The following is a 23244-nucleotide window of genomic DNA, read 5'->3' on the forward strand; positions in this document are numbered from 1 at the left end:
TGTTCTCCGCCTAAGTTCTTTCTGTGCTTTATAAGAACAGCACGTGTAAAGTGACTCCTATTATTACTTAAAAGCTGTAAGTCGTCGACAGCATATAAATCAGGCCTAACACCTTGGTACTCGGGCTCGACACAATCTCGAATGACAAATTGCACCGTCGTATAAGTCAGGTGCCGTGACACGGATTGATTAGAAGACAAGGATGGCAGTGAATAGGTCACATTGTAAGAAAATGCAACAATTCGATTACTCGCTATGTCATGCATTGGAATCCCCTATCCCAGAGTCGCTGACGAGTGGGTCACCTTAAAAGCACGCCACGTACAACAGTAGAGGATGAGTGCAGACTTCTCCGGAAGACCTTGATGGAAGTTGAAGTACATACACGATGGTCCGCGAGTTTGGTTGGCTTGCTATGACCTATTTAGGGGATAATGGCAATCATATATTGATCATCCTTCGAGGTTGAAAAGACGCTTCCCAACCCTTTATTTTTTTATTTTTCGAGGCTGTTCGTATCGGGGGAGATCCTGATAATCGAAAAGCTTTTCTTAAATGAGCTCATCTCTTGATCTTAGAGTGTCTTTAGAGTTGTGACATATCTGAACTGGAAAATAGTCGTTTATCTCAAAAATTATAAATTTTTAAATTGAGATTTTAGGAGGATCAGCCAACAAGATCGCCTCACATTCATACCAAATCTGTTGACATCTGAATGTGTTCCCATTCTTTGTTCATTAATTCAGCGTCTCTCTTATATACAACAAAGACTGCTTTATAAAATCTTTATTTTGATGACTTTATAGAAGCTCCTATCTCCTCCTCCCTGTTTTCGTCTCCATAGTTTCTATTCCATTAAAAGAAAGACGCAACGAGATATCACGAGTTGCAAAATATTCCCAGAGCGTCTTTAAAATTATTGCATATCTCGCCCTGAAGGAAAACTTGACAAACAATATGATTGATAGGAAATGCTGCTGTTGAATCTCTCTTCTGCAATTCGGAACACGGTCATCGTCCAAACTTGAAATATTTATTTATAAAATGGCTTGGACAAAGTACAGCGTGCATACGAACTGACCGGGAAGCTGGATTCAAAATTTTCCTATGAGCACCAAATATTTCTGGTTTTCAAAAATAAAGATGGGACTATTTTGCTGGTTCGTTCAAGAATGATGATCTGGTTCGCTGAGTTTACGTCTTGCAATGGATGTTCCATTACATTCCAATAGTGAATCATCGCCATGCTGACTGAAAGTATCTTTAAATTCACCTCATTTCCCGCCCATATATACATAGTCCACTTGACACTAAAGGCAACTTGTTAATGAATGGCATCGCAACGTGCGAAGAAAATGTATTCTCAACCGTAAATAACACCTGCCGCAAGCAACCTTAATCGAATAACTACAAACAGATGGAGATAACCCCTATTAAAAAGCGTCTGCTCCGTTCTCTCCCTCAAAGCCATCCATGTCAGGTAGCTTGAGCTAATTAATGCCCCTTACGCGGCTTCAATTACAAAACGGATCAACTTCTTAAGCACATATGTCACGCAATCGTCATTCCTCCTCAATCATCTGGAAATAAAAATTCCTGCAATAAACGCACACACATTTCAGGTCGAAAGCTTTTTAACTCCTTTGGACGCCCATGTAATGGTTCCTCATAATATCTCATAGCCAAGATATGGCCCGCGTGATCATCGTCCAAAATCAGAACATGAAATCACTTAAGCTAGAAGCGCTGGTATGGATGTTTACAATCAAATTTCGGATCCGTGGAGAATCTTCAGCTTCTCCAAAAATTAATGTAATAAAGACAATCCACCATTTGTGTAATCGACTTTATTTTTAACACGCTCAACTCTTTTTTCCCGCAATGGCGAGTGGAGTGGATGGGATGTGGTTCTGCTTGACGGGTCAGTCGTGCATGGAGTCCGCTACATTGAGGAAGATAGATGTAAATCTACTTACGAGACGTTGAACTCACAGCTTAATGTCTACGGAAAAATAACACCCCCAAAGCCTATAAATGTTTTCTGTATTGCAGATGGTGCTTCCTCGTTCCGGAACTGTAGCCGGGTAGTCACTCAAAATGTCCTAGTTTCGCTCTGTGCATCCTTCTTTCGCTTATCTACAATTTCATGGCTATCAGTCCCGACCGACACTTATTAGCTCCCATATGCTTAGCGTATTTAACGGCTGCCAATTAGCTTTATCGATTGCCAGGATATAGTGCTCATCTCCATAGTACGCCCCACGCCTGAAAGCCTTTCGAGCACTCGACCCACTTTACCTCGAGCCCGATAAAATATGAAACAAGAAGCAATAATTTTATAGCAAAATCAACAGAGCCTTATAAATATCGCGTGGACTGTAGACGCGATTCTCGGCCCGAATGGAATTGATGAATCGAATTAAGTATATGATATGGAATGACATCATATCACCTAGTTAAACTTAGATGTAAGCATCCAGACTTGTGAAATTTCTCTATTTCCCGACATCAAATCAACTACGGACCCCGCTAGAAGCCCCAACGGCAACCATACTTCTTTGCACTTGATGTGATTCCTTCAAGTCAACTCGATTGCTCCAATAATGGTTTAATATACGAACTGCGAAGCTAAGTTCCGACTTCTTTCAATTTAGAGGCGACAGCAACTGGTTGGTACCATTTGTACGACAATAATTGACGACAAGGTAAAGAAAATGCGAGACAATTCACATGGCTCGCTATTAATCCGATATAAAACGTTGCACTCTTTGTTGTTCTCGCAATACATGTTTTGCTCGGGGTTAAAAGCAAGTTGACAAAGAATTCTACCAGCTTTGCTTCCATTTCAATGGCCACATTACATTGAGTTTAGCTTCCACCTGCCGTTGATTATGGGGAGTATTCACAAGTTGCGTCTGAGGAGAGAAATGTTGTATGGTAAGATGGTTGTGTACCGTTGAGAGGAATGGAATGTTTGTTTGCTGTATGTCTTTATTCAGAGCTGACTACACTGAGCGATGAAAATAGGGAAGGGGCATTGTTTCAAGGAAAAACTTTATAAAAAGAAATACTTGGAAGTCAGCCACCCACTACAGAACTGTAGTCAGTACGAGGAACAAAGCCAGAGCGAAGGGGGACGCATTAATGAATAATTAATTTTCAACTGATATCGCTGTTTCCAGTGAACCGGAGTTGAAAGTAATCGGGTATTACCCTTCAAATGCCTAAATGGGACTAACAATGGAGGATCAATTCAATGAACTTGTGGCAACATTCTATAATAAAGAATTTAAGAGGTGGAGCTTACACAATATGTGTTCTTTGTATCAACCTTCCATGGCTGAAAAGATCTCAAGTGAATTGAAGGAACCGCTGGCTCTCAAGGTTATTTTAGTTTGGGTTAGTGGGGGAACCCGCAATTTCAAGCCCTCAACCCTTTTGTTAAGCCCTTTGTACTATCATTGGAGAAAGCCTATTCAATTGCCTCCGGCTTGCAGTGTTCGCAGGTTCTTGCGATTCTGAAAACATTCTCCAGAAACAGAGAGTGCCCAAACTTTTCGTTGAAGAAAACTTTACCGAGGTATCTTTGCCTGAGATCTGGAGAGACTGGGCAGCTGCATATATAATGCAGGGCCATCTCCTCCTTCTCTTCACATTCGCTCCACAACCCCAATTGCTTCCATGTGTTTTCCAAGAACTAGTGACCCTTTGAAAGCCCTACTACGATTTTCTTGTCCCACTTCCTAAGGGACAAGAAAAATGTCGCTTTAATGGCTCCGGACTCTTTCACAAAGATTTGCGCTTACCGGCAAGAGTTCCCATTTCTTCATTTGGCTGCATGAGTCCTTGCAATTTCACCTTTCCGAGTAGACTTGGCAGTGGATGGCCGGATGACAAAAAAATGGCTCTGACACTACCATTGTGTATTCAGACCCTTGGCAAATTAGGCTGTCAGCTTCCTCATTACCAGCGATGTTCCAATGCCCTGAGATCCATATCTGAAATCGTCGACCAAGTTTCAGCAGCAACTGTTTCAGCTCCACACCAATTGGCTTGATACGTCATTGTTGGCTAGTGCTGAGAACGTTGCCTGATTGCCTAAACAGATTCGAATGGTGCGACTCTGCCATTTTTGTCACAAACATTATCCAGCTGTCAATCTTCTTCTTTTTCTTCAGCCTTTGTCCTGTTCGCAAGCGGGGTCAGCTCGTCGTGATCTATCAAAAGCCTGATCTGGATGCAATTGCGAGACTTTCAAATCCCCATCCAACATATCAAGGCACCATTGTTTCGGCCTGCCTTTTGGTCGCTTACCATCGACATCGATGTTCAGACCAATTTTGCCAAGTGAATTCTCGTAAGCGTGAATTACGTGACCATACCATCGAAGACGCCTCTCTAGCAGTTTTTCAACGATCGGTGCAACTCCATATCGATCGCGGATATCCTCATTTCGGATGTGATCAAAACGTGTGACGCCACTAGTCCAACGTAACATCTTCGTCTCCATTACGGTAAGACGCCGTTCATTGTCTTTTATAGTCGGCCAACATTCAGAACCATAGTGAGCCACAGGACGGACAACATTGCGGTAAATTTTAGATTTGCTCAGTACAAAGCTAGAGTAGTACTGATGAAGGGAGTAAGTTGCTCCCGAAATATATATATACATAATAAATTAAAATTGTAGTTTGGAGTAAGCTACTGGTCTATCAATTTTTGTGGCAGAGACATTTCTTTTCAAGGACCTTCATTTCAACACCGTCGTTCCAAAGCCAAGTATCTCGGTTATGTATCGTTTACCTGGTTTGGTGACCCCGAGGGTTGCAAAGGTCGCTTTGTGGATCGCCAAGTAACGATTCTGCGAATAAAATGATCGTCACGTGGATTTTATAGCAATTTTTGGCGGGTCTCGACACGTCGTTGAACTTGGATTTCAGCCAACTCGTGAGCAACTTTTCGGCAACGCCTATTGACTATTCCAAGAGCGTGACGATGCTCCACGATTGCAATTTGTGGAATATCGAGACCACGTTCTCACCTTAAACTTCGCATATCCTTTTTTGTTGCTGCAGCTACACTGAAGTTTTGCTTCCAGTAATGGCGAACAAAACGTAAAGTTCTCTATAAGCCATCGTCATTCGTGATCGTATTTCGGGATGAATATTCTCGTCCTGAGTGATCAAGAAAATATAATGTTCTCCTCCTGCTCGTGATGTCCTACTTAGAGGTAATTTTCCGAGTTTGGGCCATGAATTCAATTTTCAACTCATTGACCAAGACTCTTACTTGTTGTTCCGATAGGGAAAGAAGATGGAGCTTACAATTGAGTTTTTACTCTTGGCGAAGTCAGTTCGAGTTGGTTCGTTTCGTCATGTACTCGTAGACTGCGCCCTTTCGCTATGCTCCTCATCGGAGAACTATAGGCATTGTCTTTCCCTTTCGTGCGATCATGATTATTAAAAGATTCCTTCGTTGATGGCTCTAAAGCCAAATTCCTTAAATGTGTTCTTTGTGACAAATATGACATCCAGTTCTCTGGCTCCTCGCTTTTCATCCTCGGTAAAAATCGTGTTTATTACTGTGCCGTTTCGTTCTTTTGAATTCGAAGATCCGAAGTCTTGCTTAAGGCGGCACGTAATTTCTGAAGGGAAAGGAAGGATAGCATTGTAGAAAGGACCAAGTTGTTCCTGAAATATCGGTGTTTGCGTACCAAAATAAACAAAAAGAAACTTCGTCTGATTATTTACATTTACTTCTGGGTGGGTTTCCTCTCAAAAATTACCGTACATTTCCAGCTGTTTGATCCATCTAATCTGACACTGAATCCTGGCTTCCTGGACGATTACGTCCGGGTAGTTCAACGTGAGTTTCCACGGTTTGGGCCTAACCCCACGGTCTTCTTAGGACACGCATTGATTTTGTTACCAGCCCCGCTGTGACATGCAACAACGGTACCAGTCTATCCTGAGTGCATGGTTCAGCATTCATAACCAAGTCTCTACCGAACTAAGGTAGACGGTATCCCAATTTTAAGTGCAACTCCACGCTTAAGGCCAGAAGTTCTCTTATCCGCGATGTGGACGTAATCACAACCCCCATGAAACTTTCACTAGGCGGCCAACCGCAAATAGTCGGAATGGGAACGCATGTCCTAGGAATTCTATTGAGACATAGGAGCTCGGAAGGCTATTCCGATTTTTATGGTACCAGATAGACTCTAGTGATACCTCGTGGCCGAACCCCTTCAGATGGGTCCCCGTGCAGACTCGGGCCTTCGCAACCAATGACACACTGTCAGTCAAGGACTAGACAATATCAATGATTTAAACATGCTTTCAAGTGCCTTGATCAAGTCTCTCATATTGATTCAGTGGTTGATGCGCCGGATAGGTTTTGCCTTGATTTGTATTCTACTGGTATTAGCTTATCACTTTTCAAATGTTCTTTACATTCCCCAATCAATTTCAAAGAGTTAGTAGTTCTCATACAGTCTCCGTCGCTATTGTTTTTCGAATTCATTCCAAAGCTTTTCCTTTACTGAAGCGACCATTCCAAATTACCGTCTTCAACCGAATTGAAAATTTGACGGATGAAGTTTTTTTGAATGGAGTAAAATACAGCTTTGCTCTTCATTATCAAGTCCCATGACAATCGCGATGCATTCGTATCCAAGTTCTGTTGCCAGGCCCACGTGATGCAATTTAAGAAATGTGCATTTGTCACCGCCGGCTTTAACAAATCAAATGCCTCTCCAATTTGGAATGTTACATATCTCTCTCCCTAGGCCAGTCAAAGATGAAGCGATCTCCGAGTACTCAAATGAATTGGCAGAAGTATCTAGTTAAGCCTAACCAGCGCTGTCTTAGTATTTGCATGTTCCAAATACTCGATTCTCAGGCTCCAAAAATTACGACTCATCATCATCATCGAGCGAGTTATGGTAACGTGGTCGTTACCGGTGAAAAAAATAAAGAAAAATACAACTTAATTTGAACTAAACCGATTTATTCGAGCATAGCTTTCGCTGGCTGATTGATTATAACAAGTTGCTGTACTTATATTCGATCTACTATTTATATTAAAATTATGCTTATGCAATAGCACGTGTTAAGCTAGGTAATACAAAGTGCAAATTCCGGAAAATGTGTAGTAAGCAATTGTTAAGTTCAATGAAATAACATTAATTGTATTTATGCAAGTAAGTAGTTTGAATTTAGGATGAATGTGCCGACGATGGCTAAACGTTAGGGTAATGATCCCGTAACTAGCGCGCAACCTCAAGTGGCCGATCTAGCTAGCTCCAAACATCCCGGTTTCGTGCGGCGAAGTCTAAACCGATTGCGCCATAATCCCGGCACCATCAATTCGATATTCCTAGCAGTAGCCTGGCGTCCTAGTCTACGTCGTCGTCCCTCGATCTGAAACAGGAAATGGTGGCTTATCCTTGTATTTGTCGGGCTGGATCATCTCCACCCATATAGATTAGAGGATTTGTCCACCGGAGATGCCCTGAAACCAAAAAGTAATACAATTTTTGAAATAGGTCAACTGTCAAAAAACTATACCTGATTTTTCAAATTATAAATATAAAAAAAATAAAAATAAATAATAATATAAATAAAAATAAATATAAATTCACTAGCTGGGCATATGTTCAGAATAGGAATTATCCAAGATGATACGTGTCCATCCTGTAATGAGGAAGCGGAATCCACGGCACATTTTCTATGTGAGTGCCCCGCTTACGGGCGCATCAGACATCAGATTTTTGGTGCTGATGTGCTTCAACTGCAGCGGATAGCGATACATGAACGGATCCAGGATATTTCGGTAGTCGGGGGAATCGAGTACAGTGGACCACTAAGGTCTGAGTGCTCAGAGGCTTTGGCTCTCCCCCACCTCAAAGACACACACACACATTCATCATCATTCCTGAGCCTTTCTTTCAATTCGAGGATCCGAAGTCTCGCTGAAGTCGGTATTTTACGCGATTTCTGAAGGGAAAGGAAGGATAGCACTGAAGAAGGGACCAAGTTGTTCCTGAAATATCGGTGTCAAAAAGAAACTGCGTCTTGTTATTTACATTTACTCTTGGAATGGTTTCCGTAGTGTACCCTTTCAAAAAATGGACCGCACAGACAGAGTGGTCAAGTGTCCGTTGCTTAAGTCGTTGCCGTTTGATTCAACCAATCCGAGACTGTATCCTGACTTCCTAAAAAGTTATGTCCGTGTGGTTTAGCGTGAGTCCTCCTCCACGATCTTCTTGGGCTACAGATTGATTTTGTGACCACAATCGGAGGACTATTCTGACAAGCAACAACGATACTAGTGTATACTGAATGCATGCATACAGCATTGATACTCGTGAATGCAAGACACACCCAAATCTCTACCGAACTAAGGAGCACGAGACCCGAGTTGTAAGCGAAACTCCACGCTTGAGGCTCAAAGGTCTTCTACCCACGATGTGGATGTAACCATAACCCCCATGAAAATCCTACTAGCGACCGAATCGCAAATAACCGAGAACACATGCTCCAGGAATTCTCCAGAGAGATATATGCTCGGAAGGCTATCTTGGTTCAGATAACCTTTGGTGAGGTTTTGTGTCCTAAGTCTCTTCAGATGAGTCCCCGTTCAGACTCGGGTCCAAGGCCTTGGAGTATTCGCATACTTCATCACAATCAGCATGTCCATGTGAGTTGAAATTAATGTCCATGTTTTTTTTACAGTTGGTATATAAGTTGAAAAAAGAACTAGGTTTTTTTCCTTTTCCTATAAATATTTTTATTTTTTCCCGCATACAATCGTTTCGGAAACCATGTGGCTCCTAATCTACCCTTAGGTACTAGCACTCAGGAAGGAGGCACGTGGTGTCCGAAACGATGGGTAGATTAGGTACTAGCACTGAGGAAGGAGGCACGTGGTCTCCGAAACGATTGTATGCGGGAAAAAATAAAAATATCTAAAGGATAAGGAAAAAGACCTAGTTCTTTTTAAGGTTTTGTGTAAACACAAAAAAATCGGTTTACCGTCTGTCTATCCGTCACACGCATTTTTCTCGGAGACGATTGACACCAAATTTGGTAGGAAGGTGGGAACTGTGAACGCTCACACATACAGTGAATTACATCATTTTACGTTGAATTTAAGGGGGGTGGGGTCCTCATACATGCAAAATGGTGGTGTAAAATTTTTTTTCACCAAATATAGTAATGTGGGGTATCAAATTAAAGGTCTTGGTTAGTACTTTTCCAAGCCGGTCTTAGTTTTGACATTTGCTGGAAAGGTGGGGAGTGCGGGGGTTGAGAATGATCATTTCTTTAAGGGGGCCATTCTCAGAAACTGCCAAACCGAAAAATCTGAAAAAAAAAATTAGGAGGCTGGCAATATATGATACCTGTGCTCCGAAATAACTTCCATACCAAAATCTGTTCAAATAAAGTTAACAATAGTATAAGGCCTACAAATAAGTTCTGTCGGTTTTCACAATAGATGGCGTAGCTTGTTTTTTATTCCATTGATCCACATTTCCAAACATTCATCGGAAAGCTACTGTCAATAGGCACAAACGTCAGTATAAATTATTTAATTGAAGTGTAAACAACAATACTTTTTTCATCAACGAAAATGGCCAATTTTGTACCAAATAATGTGTTTTTGCGGGGAGTTCTACTTCATTATTTCAATATGAAGAAAAAAGCAACCGGAAGTCATCGCATTTTGGTGGAAGTTTATGGTGACCATGCTCTATCTGAGCGAACGTGTCAGAGGTGGTTTGGACGGTTTAAAAGTGGCAATTTTGACTTGGAAGACGAAGAGTGCGCCGGACGGCCAACCATTTTTGAAGATGAAGAACTAGAGGCATTGCTCGACCAAGATCCATCGCAAATGCAAGAAGAACTTGGAAAAATACTTGGAGTCACTCAGCAAGCCATTTCCCACCGTTTAAAAGCAATAGGAATGATCCGGAAGGTCGGAAATTGGGTTCCGTATGAACTGAAGCCAAGAGACGTCGAACGCCGTTTTTTCACGTGCGAACAACTGCTCCAACGACAAGAAAGGAAGGGTTTTCTGCATCGAATAGTTACTGACGATGAAAAGTGGATCCATTACGATAATCCCAAGCGTCGGGCAACGTGGGGACACCGCGGCCATGCCTCATCATCGACGGCCAAAGCGAATATTCATGGTGAGAAGATCATGCTGTGCATATGGTGGGACCAGCTGGATGTGGTATACTATGAGCTGCTAAAATCGAACGAAACGGTCACGAGCAAACTCTACCGACATCAAATGATGCGTTTGAGCCGCGAACTCAAGAAAAAACGGCCGCAATACCAGCAAAGGCATGATAAAGTTATTTTGCAACATGACAATGCTCGTCCACATGTTGCACAGCCCGTTAAACCGTATCTAGAAACGTTGAAATGAGAAGTCCTACCCCACCCGCCGTACTCTCCAGACATTGCTCCTTCTGATTACTATTTGTTCCGGTCGATGCAGACAGAACTTATTTGTAGGCCTTATATATTACTATAATTTTTTGTAATTAGCTGGAAACCCCCCTTAAATGCATCCTAGCATGATGTAGATGTAGGCTATAATGTGGAGCATAATCTTGCCAAGTTTGGTCGCAATCGCACTATTACTAACAAAGTTATAATACGTCAAAGTTGTTGCTTCTTTGAAAATTGAAGACTATGAATGTCAATATCACCCGAAAGTGCATGCTCTCACATAATATATGAGTGTATTGTATGCTACGTACTAAGAAATACACAAAACCTTTCGTACCTGAAGCGTCCAGCTTCCGGTTTCCCGACTTGTTTCAACTTATGTCCATGTGAATACAACATTTCCCGGTGCCACCACGTTGAGGTTCTCCTCGGTCACTTGGTTTTGATTGGGACGACAGGGTTGCTACCCGTCCGCACCAGGTTTCTCCTGGACAATATTTTTTGTCGGGTATGCGCAGGAGACTCTTTTTTAGCCTTCCCCGTTTGTTGTTTCAATAATCAAACCACCAATGGTCACCGGATCACTTTTCCAACGCTCTTAAGTTCTATTGAGACTACTTCATTTGTGGTCTATTACCAATGACATCTGGCAACCGACTGTCACTCAAGTTACCTCACTGCATTCAATCGATTGTGATACTGACTACCGGACTAGACAATTTTGATGACTGAAACACGCTATTAAGTGCCTTGATCAAGTATCTTATTTTCATTGGCACTTCATCGATTCAGATAGTCTTCAAAGTCATTGAAGGCATTTTTTCTGCTCTTTAGTGTATTTAATCGTACATTTTCTCATGTCGCTCTCCTTCATTGTTTGCGAATACGAATAAAACCCCAGAAATTTTCTAATGAGCTCAAGTATGATATTATAGGGGAGCTAATAATTACCCAAGTCTCGCATAAATCGGTTAACTTCCTCAGCTTGTCACCCGTCCCCGGAGGATATAATATCAGTTAGTTAAATAAAACTTAATTCGAGAGAGAAGTCGACGCTCTTTTGGGCAAAATAAAAGAAAGAAATATCTACTACGCGGAGTATCTTTCTCATATGTCGATTGCGTGTGAGATTCGCGCTCAAGTAACAATCCACACAATGTCGTCCGGCAACAGCCCCAACATTCAGCTGAATATAGACCCGAGACCTAGCTAGTATGTAACTAGCTGCTTCAAGCTAAAAGCTAGCTGGCTCGACCAGATAGATTATTCGTAGATTTTGCTATTCGCGCGCGTGTTTCACAAGCGTTTTTGTTATTTTCAGTACGATTTTTAGTACGTATCAGTCGGGAATTGTTGATTCTGCTGCTGCAATAGCATCATCGTTGCGCATCGCGCGGACATTGTCCACTTTAGTTTCAATTTTCGCGATAATTTAATACAGATTGAATTGCATTAAATTAAATTGGGCGAAAATCAGGGTGGATTTCAAGTTTCGGTTCTAACACTTCCGCATTAGTTAATTATCGTTTGCGGGCACGTTCTAATGGAGATATGCTGATACGTGAAATATTATTGGAGTAAAGTGAGTGATGATGCATTATTTTATATAATGCAAGAAAAAATGTGTGTTTAGTGTAAATGTACCCTTGGCCACAAAGTACAGTGCAATTATAGACAAGTGTATGCATTTTTGTCCTCTGACCGAAGGCAAAAGATACATTGCAATGTGTCAATGGGAAAATATTTCAATTCTTGCTAAATGTGCAATTAGTGGCTTTTCACAATAACACGTTATAAATGCATAAAAGTGCTAACTACGCGTATTTATGTGTTGAGCGTTATTACCTGTGCAACGAATCACTTTCAGCAATTAATGGAATTCATGAAAAAATAGTGAAATTGCTCCCACCCCCGGTGCGCGATATCGCGACAATGATTCATGCCTGTTCAAACAAAAATAATGATAATTAATGTGAAATCGGCTAACATGTTTCAGTCTACAGTGGAGTAAATTATTAGCTCATCTTCGTCTATTTACCTTACCTTCCTCCATTTGTTCAAATGATATCGATATGATTCCGTGTGGTATTTAACCGAAAACTGTACAAAGTGTGCCTACTGTGGAATGAATAATGAATTAGAGTAAAATTGAATTGAATCGAATGAATAATCAATCGCACATGCTTGTTTCTATCCCAAAGTTAACTATAAATCATGATCCTCCATTTGTTTCGCTAATAAATATTTAGTGAATTGAAATTTATGTCGACGAAAATGGTAAAAATATCCAAACCCCTTCTATCTGTATCTGAATTTAAAATAATTTCCATTGCTTCAAAGAGAATTGTGATTAACATCACTTGCTGGTGTGTTTTTTGTGCCTCAGGCAATTCTATTATTGGATTCGTAATATTTGAAATATTCAAGTATAAAAAATTTTTTCCTGCGAATATCACATCAATTATATTTGCGTAACTGAAGATTTTTGATTACTTTCAATTGCGTCAAGTAGCAAAATTATAATTATTTAAAAAAAAAAAAATATGTCAATCAACCAACTCAGCTTTGAGTTGTGATGTAATTGTTTCATGATATTGATACTGAATCTGTTCAAAAATAAGTATGACCAGAAACCAACAAAACCAGTCAGAGGCTCAAGCTGAGAAACTTTGATCTCCGAAATTAAGCGCAAATTTTGGAAAAAAATTAACACTCACCGCATCAGATTGACCCGTGTCGAATTGAAAAATAAGTTATGAGTCCTCCTGATTAGACGAAATTTGGTCAATTTGTAATTAAAATGAACCTGATAACATTTGATTCGCCCAATAGCAAAACTTAGTCATTCAAATTCCTTATCACGGTAGAGGGTTATTCGTACAGGATCAAATCCTACTAACTGAGTTAGGTTGATAGAAACCTTAAGATTTTTTAAAATATTATTATAGAAGGGTACATTAAATTGTATTCTCTTCTTATATGTAAACCTATGTTCACCTTTGTTCATTACAGTCTTTGGTCTCTCTTATCTAAATCGTCAGGGCTCATTTCGACACTTCGTCTAAAGAATAGCTCACTTTCGATAGTCCTGCACTTCATGTCGCTCCTTAAATTTCATAAATATCTGACTCATAAAAGCACCAGGGTGATGCAAAAAACTTCTCTCAAGAGTTAAATTCCTTGCTTTATTTGCGGGTGTATCCTACATAAATGACTTCTCTCGGATAGTCCAGAGTCCCCGCAGTAAACTCCACTATTAAAGTTAAACTCACTTAGTTTCTGGTTGACAATCAGGCGAAAAAAGTGATTGACGGTTTCGTCCAGGGCAGAAGCAACTCATCAGACGCTGCCCCACCTCTGCCCTGGAAGGAGCGTGACCAGTACGGATGGTAATGGGTCGTTTATCTAAAATTCCAAACATGACACGAATGCGAATTATATCCAAGTGAAATCCGCCTTTATATTCAGACCGAAATTAGGCCGAAACGAAATGTTTAAATGTTTAACGATTGAGGAGTCCTAAGGCAACGTCTAATGAGTTGTCTCTACCATGGACCACATCGTCAATCATTTTTTCAAAAATTTGGGTATTTAGCTTAAAAAGGAGGGGTTTGTGGACCACATATATAGAGGAAAGTTTCCTCACAATCGGTCCGGTCCGACAACAACGGGGTGTAGACTTAGGACTCCCTCAATCTTAAAAAAAATTAGTTCAGGCGAAGTTACTAGCTCGTTCAGCCAGTCTACAGTTTTAAATCCCGACGGGGTGGGACGTAATCTGGTAGAGGTTTAGAAAGATACATATTATTTGCATGATCACTGGAAAGTTCGGAATTTCCTATTCAGCACTTACTTATTATTGTATTGCTCACTATTGACAAGTTCAATGCAAAATAATTCCTCCTGGCAAATTATTTCGGGACCACAGGTGTATGATTTCCAAGATTAATATTTCGAACCAATAGCTCTGTTTTCATATTGTCATTTGCGTCGTTAGTTATAGTATTTGTCAATGATCAGGGACTAGGTTGGGACGAAATTACCTTATGAATGAAATCAACCTATAAGGATTCATGCAAGTACACTTTCCAACTTTGCGGAAAAGGGCAACGTGTCTACAGCGCCAATGCAACTGAAATAAGTCGGTATGGTTCTTCGTACGAATGCTTCCAATTATGAATATATTCAACAAAAACTTAGTATCACCAACTTGAAATGATGTACAATCATCAGCTTTGCCTATTTAAGGTACTCTAGACGAACTGTTCATCACAACTCTTGCCTCTGCAGAATTGCTTCTTCCACTCCTTCGTAAAAGCTGCATATCTGATATCTTTTCTAGCAAACGGAAGGAATGAATTTAAGTCAAGATTCCGAAAAAAAGCAACACCCTTGAGTGTGACAGAGGGGTAATTACCTGCTTCCTGCCCAAAAATCATAAATAAAATTATCCTCAAACACATCAAAGGATAATTCGAAAACTTGATTGACAGGCTGGTTTCTCTGGACGCTCCTGCACAGACCACATTAACACGTGCTTCAGATCATCTTGGGACAGTGTTTAGATCTTCGCTTCACCCAATCTTCATCGATTCCGAGAAGGCTTTCGACAGCATCAACAGGAGATGTGTATGGAATGTTCTACGCAGAAGCAGTTTCAAGTCTCCGCTATCACCTGTTTGCGCCGTGTCATTGATCTAATTTGATCCGACAAAATTTCGAACAAACAACTGGGTCTGCTCACGGGCCAGGGATCGGTAGACTAGGTATGCTAGAATGTAGCAGTAGATAGGTCACGCTTTAAAAAAGGGGCAACAATTCCATTACTGGCTATGCTATACAGATTCCACATTCTCATAGTGGCAGACGAGCAAGTAGTTCTTGAAAAACTCTGCCCAAAATGATAGAGGAGGAGTGTATACTCCTCGGAAAGATCTGAAGAGACCTGAGGAAATATGCTTCACAGGCAACGATAGGGCGTAGGCGTGGTAGACGAACTATATCCAAATCTTCCACGACCAGATTCGGCAGTTCTATCAACATTTCCCAGTTTTCTTCAAATTTGTCTTTCTACATACTCAGAGCAGCGGGCGAGTAGGTCGCCCTAGAAACACCTGGTACCAAACAGCAGAGAAGGAATGTAGGTTTCTCGGGAAGACCTGGAGAAACTTGCGCCTAGCGTTGTAGACGCACTACCCCTTTTATGTGCTTATCTGCTTAACTATATTCAAAACTTCAAATCTTCCACATCCACATTTGGTAGTTCTAACAATATTTTTTCATCCCCATTTTCTTCTAATTTGTCTCCTACATTTTCCTTGTGTAGTTTTGTGTGTTGATAATTTGGTCGTCAATACTCAATGCAAATACCTCAGTAGCAAGTCCAATCTTCTGCATTGTCAATTATGGCCTGGCACGTCGGAGCATAATTTCCACTAGTTTTTCTGCATATTCTACCGGAAAAGACCTCCAAATTTTCCGAATTTGTCGAGAAAGTTGATCTAAATTACATGGCTTGCGTCTGCGAAGTTGCATTTTCATCAGAGCCCACACATTTTCCATGGGATTTGCATCCGGTGACTGAGATGGCCAATCTAAAGTGACAACTCCGTTTTGCGCCTTCCAGTCGCTACACGCTCGACTCTGATGTTTCGGATCGTTGTCCTCTTGAAGGATCCAGCTTTCATTTTTCTTGATATACCATTGCTTAGCAGATGGTAACAAAGCCTTTTGATATATTTTATTCATTTTTTCGACATTTAAATTCTCGGTAAATAAGAACAAAGTACCGAAACCTTTGTTTGAGAAGCACCCCCAAACATGGACCTTGACGGGGTGTTTAACAGTCCGTTGAAGCATCCTACTGGTGGAGGTTGTCCAGGCGTGTTTGATGCTCGGAAATGCCCAGAAGGAGGATTCATCAGAAAAAATTACGTTGCTTCAATCGCGGTCCAAGTTTTCCTTCGCCCATTCCATTCGTTTTTCAACGTGTTTTGCACTCAATATTGGTGTTTCCAAAGTACTGCGATATTTCAGTTTATTGGCAAGCAAGTGCCTGCGAATCGTTCCGTAAGATATGTCAACACCTTTTGCTTTCAATTTCACAGCAGCTCCACGTAAAGTCAAAGTTGGATCTTTCGAGAACAATGCGAGAATCTCTTTTTCGTCTTTTTTTGAGATTTTGCTTGCACTTCCGCGATCAGGAAAATCATCAACGTTACCTACCTTTTTATAGCGATTTATTCACTTGCTAACGAACTGCTTCGACTTTCCCATATATTTCGCAGCAGCAGTTTGCGTTAATTTGGGTCCTTTTTCATGCAAACATATAAAAATTGCCTCAAAGCGAGAGGCGTAAACAGCACTCATTTCGAAAAACCACTCAATTGAAGGCTAGATTTGACAGAGAGCTGACTTTTTACAAAAAGCATGAAGGACTGAGGTACCCTCTATGTCATAGAAAAAGAAACAGGACGCTCTGATTTTTTATCTACGTGCAACAGTGACCACGCTCTTATGTAACAGACTGTACATCTACCGGTTATTAACGCTCTTAAAAGACCAAAATTTAGTCAAAATGGGTGAGCATAAATTTCAGGCTTGTATAAGTACAAATAGAAAACCAATTCAAGGGGTAAGGCACATAAGATCAGCAGTACACTCAAGACGTACGCTACTACCGTGCGAGATGTTGGTTCCAGCAACGTGAAATTTTCAAGCAGATCTTCCAAAGTTGTCCAGTCACCGCTCGTAAAGAGCTGATATCTAATCGTCTAGTCACCATCGATAAAGAAACGATGCGTCATAGACCTCAATTTCATCCAAAATCAAGCAATCTGGATGCGGGAAAGGCCCTTAAACATGCACATTCAAAAATAAATCAAATATAAACGGGATTTGATTTAAAAAGAAAATGTCTACCAAAATACAGAGAATTGAGAACGTGTTTTTCATTAATCTCCTGTTTTAGAAATATATTTATTTCCAGAGAATTGGGAGGCTTTTGATTGCGGTATCATAAAATGAAGAGGGTCGGACAAATAACCAGTTGCTCAAAAAAGTGCAAGTTTGAATTGCAGTATGGATCTGGGAGGCTTTGGAGGCGAAAGGCATTTCAAATATTTTGACAATGTCTTTCAGAACAATAATCAAGCGTTATCACATCCGAAAAGCTTAAAGGGATAAGATGTTATCATTTGAGGACGTGCATGAAATGAATGGACAAACTACAACGCCTGTTGAAAAAATCAGGTAAAGCTCACGGTCGAGCCTTCGCTTCTCCTCTTTACGTTGCTTCTCACAGTTCAATTTCGACTTAATCGTGTGTTGGTGGACTCAAGTTTTTTTGGATATCTCCGTTTCAACATAGTTTCTCTTCTACAAACCATGTTAATAGTGCCTGACAAACCTAAGAACTATCTCACCTTCTGTTTCTATAGTTTTGTCGGCTCAATTATTACAAACTATCAGTCTTGGGTCTTCTACAAGAAAAACAGGCATAGTTTCTTCTGGGTCGTTTCAGGAAAATAGCTGGCAAGTCACCTAAAAAACAAAGGTTCCTCATCTCGAGTTTTTTATGCACATTTTGGTATTCGTTAGGAATGTTGCTTTAGCCCCACTTCGAAGGCAAGCGCATAATCTATGCAAATATCTTTCTGAAGCAACTCTAGAGACTGGTAGAAGTGGTCCGAGAAAAGCTGCTTAAACATCTTGGAAGTCTTGCTTCCACACAACCATGTCAAATTAGGTACGGCAAGGTGATGTGCCAGTTCCTGGAGCAGATTTATTTTACGAGGGTTTCATATTCGTCATAATTTAGTACTATCTGACTTCCACTTGTTCCGATCATTAAAACAACATTTACCCAAGAAAGAATCCGAATCCGCGAAAATGACTATTTACTCTTCGTCTTACTTAACTTGGCCATCCAGACACTGTATTCAGCTCCTCAATGCGTAGGGCAAAAACTACAATGCAGAAATTGCCAATTTTGAGTGCAAAGAATGTTACGCAGGGGCCCTAGGATCAAAAATTTCGGAAGCAAGTCTATATAATTGACGGTGCGGTCTTCGATTTGGTTGAGTATCAGCCACGCGCCCTGCCGTGGGGTATAGAATGCCGTAATATAATATAGAACTTCCCACATTTTGTGCAGAAGATTTTTACCTGGTGTTTGCCATCATTCATACGCTTGAAGCGAATTGTTTAAAATTTATTTTGAGTTTATACCAAAGAGATCCTTACTGAAGAAAGACTGACCCAAGACTTTTTTAAGGGTCTCATTTAAAGTAAGATTTTATGGTTTCGAACATTTTGTGCAGACCGAAATAGGTATTGATCAGAAAATGCGAGATTTGAGAATATGGCAGGTGTGGCGGTACCTTTCATCCAAACTATAAAAACTTCTAACAAATCACCGAACTCATGTGAAGTTGGTGTTTTCTTCGTGGGAAATCGAATCTTTTATATTGATCAATTCTGTTTTTTTTTTTTGCTAACAGCACACTTGAGAATGCTTCTCATGTTTTTTCTCTATACTAATCCTTTTAGCAATTAATGCAATGACTGTTTAGGGGTCCTTCCATACTGTCCTTAGGTCGGCGATGTTGGTCGGAACGTATTAGAGGTTGACTTTTAACCAAATTTCCAGTTTAGCTTTTGCTGCCAATCCTCATGACCTTCCCAATGCAAGGTTAGTTTTGGTGGTCGTACTTTGACGTTAAAATGTCCACTAAAATCACAAAGTTATTTGCCTTAATGCTACACAGGATTTTATCTAGGACTCTATTCGAATTATCTTTCTCATCTACCTTATAATTTCCTTGGATGTTACATTTTACGCATATTGTAGGTGAAGAAAATAATTCCAGTACTGCTAACTAATTTTGTGCAAAAACAGCTGTGCAATACCACGTAGGCGCAAAAAAATGCACTGCATCACATACCCGACACTAACACCAGACTTTATGGCCGGAATTTCTCCGCCGCAATTACCGTCGGCGGTCGAAGATGCGCAACAGTTTTTCTCCATCATAAAATTTCGAACAATTTGCTGAGAGTTGAATGTCCTGTATACAGTGTTCTTAATGCGCGGCATAATTAGACAACAATATTTGGATTGGAAAAAATAGTTCCTCGCCATGATATTCTATTTATGTGTTGAATTCAACGCATTTATTTCATCTCAAAGGTGCAAAATTACGCATCAATACAAACTAAGCACGATATTAGCAAGTCGTTGTTGATTAATCAATATTGATTTGTGTGAAGCCCCGTCCCCACTTCCTGAACACTGAAGACTATTTTGATAACTATTGCGACTAATCGCTGCACTAATCACGGTTCATTCAATGCTAATCAATAGATACCATTGGCCTAGATATACATATTACAACGAAATGGCTGAAATTTTTGAATAATTATATCACCTATCAAATTTGTTGAGGACAAGCTCTTTCGCAATAGAAATTAATATTTGATCCAAAATCTTGAAAAATAAAAAAAAAACTAACGTGATAACATTGAAAAGAAAAGTCTGGAGTGTTCCCTACTTTATGGGGGAGCGAAATATGTGTATTATCAATTGTTTTGGAGAAATCTCATCAATATCGAAAATAATAACCCCCTCAAGGTAGTAGGCTTGAGTAACGTTGAGTCAGATACTAATGCATAGTTCAATACTAACAGATTTCCGCGCAACTATCTATTCTACATGTGTACATCAATCTTAGCATATTCTAGTTACCAAACATCAAATTTATTTAAAAAAAAGTACTCGCACTAAAAGTGCCAGAAGTTTTTTTTATTTTACTTCCGTAAAAACTACTATTTACATGCTTAATTCTAGCTAAAGATACTTAAGATAGATAAGACAAACCGGGAGAATGTCTTACTATTCGGCGTTCCGATGTTCTGCATTTAGTCATAGGATGATTGGAGCAAGTGCTCCGTAACAGATGATGGGTCTTATCAGGGTCTTGGTAAGACCTATTTTTTTGCGGAAAAGAAAATAGGTCCTATTAACCGCGCTGCGTGTCTTACTGATAGTGAGCTCTTAGAGAATCAGTTTACCTTTAGCGCTAAGATCTATCTTTTCTGCGAAGAAGAAGGTATATCCTAACAACCACGCCGCGTGCCTTGATGATAGTGATCTCCAGGTGGGGATTAAACTTGAAAATTCATGAAATTTAACCCCCAAGTATTTGATTGTTTGTGATTTGCTTACTGTTGTGTTTCAGTTTTTGATTTTCAAGCGTTTAGTTTTCCTATGGATACTTCTAGAACCCAAATCTAGACTTCCGCCTAAAGGTACATAATTGCATTTACGCCTCATTTATTTAAATGCCCTAATCATTGGTATCGACCTCAAGAGTAGGAATGTCAGAAAACGTATAAAATAGGTCCTGAAATGGATTCTTGCGGTATTCCTGATGTTACGGGCAAGAGGTCGGAAAATTAATTTCTCACATTGACACAGCCGAGCCTATCCTCAAAAAAGGTAGTCGCAATTCCGATAAGCAGAGTTGGGAAAGTTTTCAACGGTTTGTATATGAGTTCGTTTACCCATACGCGGAGTCAAAGGCCTTTTCTACATCTAATGCGCAGACTACAAGCGGTTTCTTTTTGACATGAAATCTAGAGACCAGTGTCGTGGAGATAGCTCAGTGCATATTGTATTTCGTGTTTATAACGAAGTCCGAACTGATAGTGGGACGGGAATACTATTTTTGAGATTGCAGTACTGGGTTAGTCCAGTTGTCCAAATTCACTGAAGAAGTTTTCACAAGTTGGAAAGGAGATGGGGCTGAAATTTTTTAGTTTGGCAGAGGTGTCCTTTTTTCGGATCACAACGATTTTTACTACTTTCCAGGTAGATGGAAAATAGTCACTATTTTGGTGGTTTTTAAAAACTGCTAAAAGAAATTTCAGGGAAGGGGGAAGGGGAAATTCTAATATAATCTCGTCAGGTCCATCTGTTTTTATATCGTCTAGGAAATGGGACAAGACGATGAATTTTTGGGAGGCTCAGAAAAGGTTGCGAATCCACTGGTTTGACAGTTAGAGCTGGATCTTTTGAGGCAAAGAGGTGTCGAGTTGAGCTTCAAATCATTTCACAAGGACTTATGTTTTTCTTGCGTCACTGCAAACAGGTTCCCGTTCCTTAGTAAGAACGAAGTTGCGAGGCTTGTGTTTACCCGTCGGCCTATTTGCATACTAAAGCATATTAGGCTGGAGCTCTATGTCGCCTATTTCCCGCGGTAGCACTTTCTTACTACGATTTGCCGGAAAATTGTACTTAGACAATTAATCCGAGAATGCAAAGTTTTGTTTTTTTGCAAATAATTTTCTGAAAAGTCTGTTTGAGGTTCCTGCGTCATATTTGCCTGACTTTGATGTGTAACAATATATCATGAGACAGCGAGTTATATTCGTACTTATTGACTTTTATCAGCTTGGTATATCTGCATGTAGCAGCGTTAATGACGTCGGTAGCCAAATTGATAGCCTCGATAATTTATTTGTCCGATAAGTTGCAGGTTATGGCGGTTCAGGCTCGCTTTTGCAGTCCAGAAGATGAGGGACGCTGCCAGTTCAATTGGAAAATAGTACCTGGTGATTTCGTCATACTGCAAAAAGCAGTCAAGAATGGACTTGTTGCTCAGCCTTATCAGTCTATCTGGGAAAGTCATCTCAAGATTGGTGAGCGAACTGCGGATCCATTTCAGCTTACAAAAGCTGTTTCGTTCGAAATTACTCATCATTGGGTCAAAGCTCTTACTGTACAAGGCAATAATCATCTTAGCAAGAAAAATGTTGAACTCTTTGCGTTTGGAAGAAGAATCCTCCGAGGAATTGTTGGGCCCCTACGTGAGAATGAACGATTCCGTAGCCTACATCACTTCCAAATTTCTGAGCGATACCGTGGCTGTTTGGTCCACCTCAATAAGTTGATGTGGGCGGACGACGAAGTGATGATGATTAAGCCTGAAAAGTCTATGAGGGTAATATCTATGGTAGGAAAAGAAGACATGGCAGATCCTGTCTCAGATGGCTTTTAGGGATATCTAATTATTGAACCTCGACGAAAAAGCTGAATCTCATTAGTTCCTTACTAAAGCACATCTAAACCATATACCGGTTGTTGCGGCCCTGATGGTGATGATGATACTTTTTGAGGGGGTTTGACTGCTTTGTCGCTTCAGAGACGGTTTCTCGAAGGGACGTCGCCACCGAGAAGGAGATACATAGATTTTAACTAGAGATTGACCAAGACTCCCTAAGTCATCGCAAAGTTGTTGATTTTTACTTGAGATTGTCTAAGACTCCCTAGGTCATGAAAAGTTGTTCAGTTTCAAAATTGCACTGGAACTAGATGGAGGCTACCAGGATCCGTTTACCATCCATAGCTTTAACTATTGCTGCCACAGCAGAAGAAGTTTTTAGGTTATTAATGGCGATCTTCTCAAAATGATTACGGACTATACGCTTTCTTTTAGATTTTCTTAATTTTTTCAATGTTCGAGTTGTCCATGAACAAACACAAGCTCCCAACATCCTTTTCTGAGAGACATCCCTAAACGTGGACTCTCACGGCATGTTTTATAGTCCATCATCGGCTTCTGCAAGGTATACGGAAATTTCAAGTTATTTGCGAGCAAATGTCCATGAAGTGCCTTGTGCGGATCTTCAAATCTTTTTGAACAATTTGAGAGCACCTTCACCCAGAGACATTGATGAATTTTTCGAAAATAGGGCTCAAATCATTTTCGAAGGTTTTCTG

General features: G+C 40.3%; 1 protein-coding gene and 1 long non-coding RNA gene across 4 annotated transcripts in view; one reads left to right on the forward strand and one right to left on the reverse strand.

Moving 5' to 3' along the window:
* Positions 1 to 23244, forward strand: part of LOC119650848 (cytohesin-1) — a 102381-nt gene that overhangs the window by 10322 nt on the left and 68815 nt on the right. The window contains exon 1 of one of the 3 annotated variants that reach the window (XM_038053993.1): positions 11598 to 12045. The exons of the other annotated variants lie outside the window; for them this stretch is intronic. The gene's annotated coding sequence lies outside the window, so the exon portion shown is untranslated. Of the gene's footprint in view, positions 1 to 11597; positions 12046 to 23244 lie in introns of those variants that run through there. 3 annotated transcript variants of the gene reach the window in all.
* LOC119650849 lies at positions 6988 to 11156 on the reverse strand. The gene is made up of 2 exons (XR_005249380.1): positions 11101 to 11156; positions 6988 to 7512 (listed from the first exon to the last, which is right to left on the reverse strand). It is a non-coding gene; the product is annotated as an uncharacterized LOC119650849 (long non-coding RNA).

This window comes from Hermetia illucens, chromosome 3 (genome assembly GCF_905115235.1).
Source record: "Hermetia illucens chromosome 3, iHerIll2.2.curated.20191125, whole genome shotgun sequence".
NCBI classification, from domain to species: domain Eukaryota; kingdom Metazoa; phylum Arthropoda; class Insecta; order Diptera; family Stratiomyidae; genus Hermetia; species Hermetia illucens.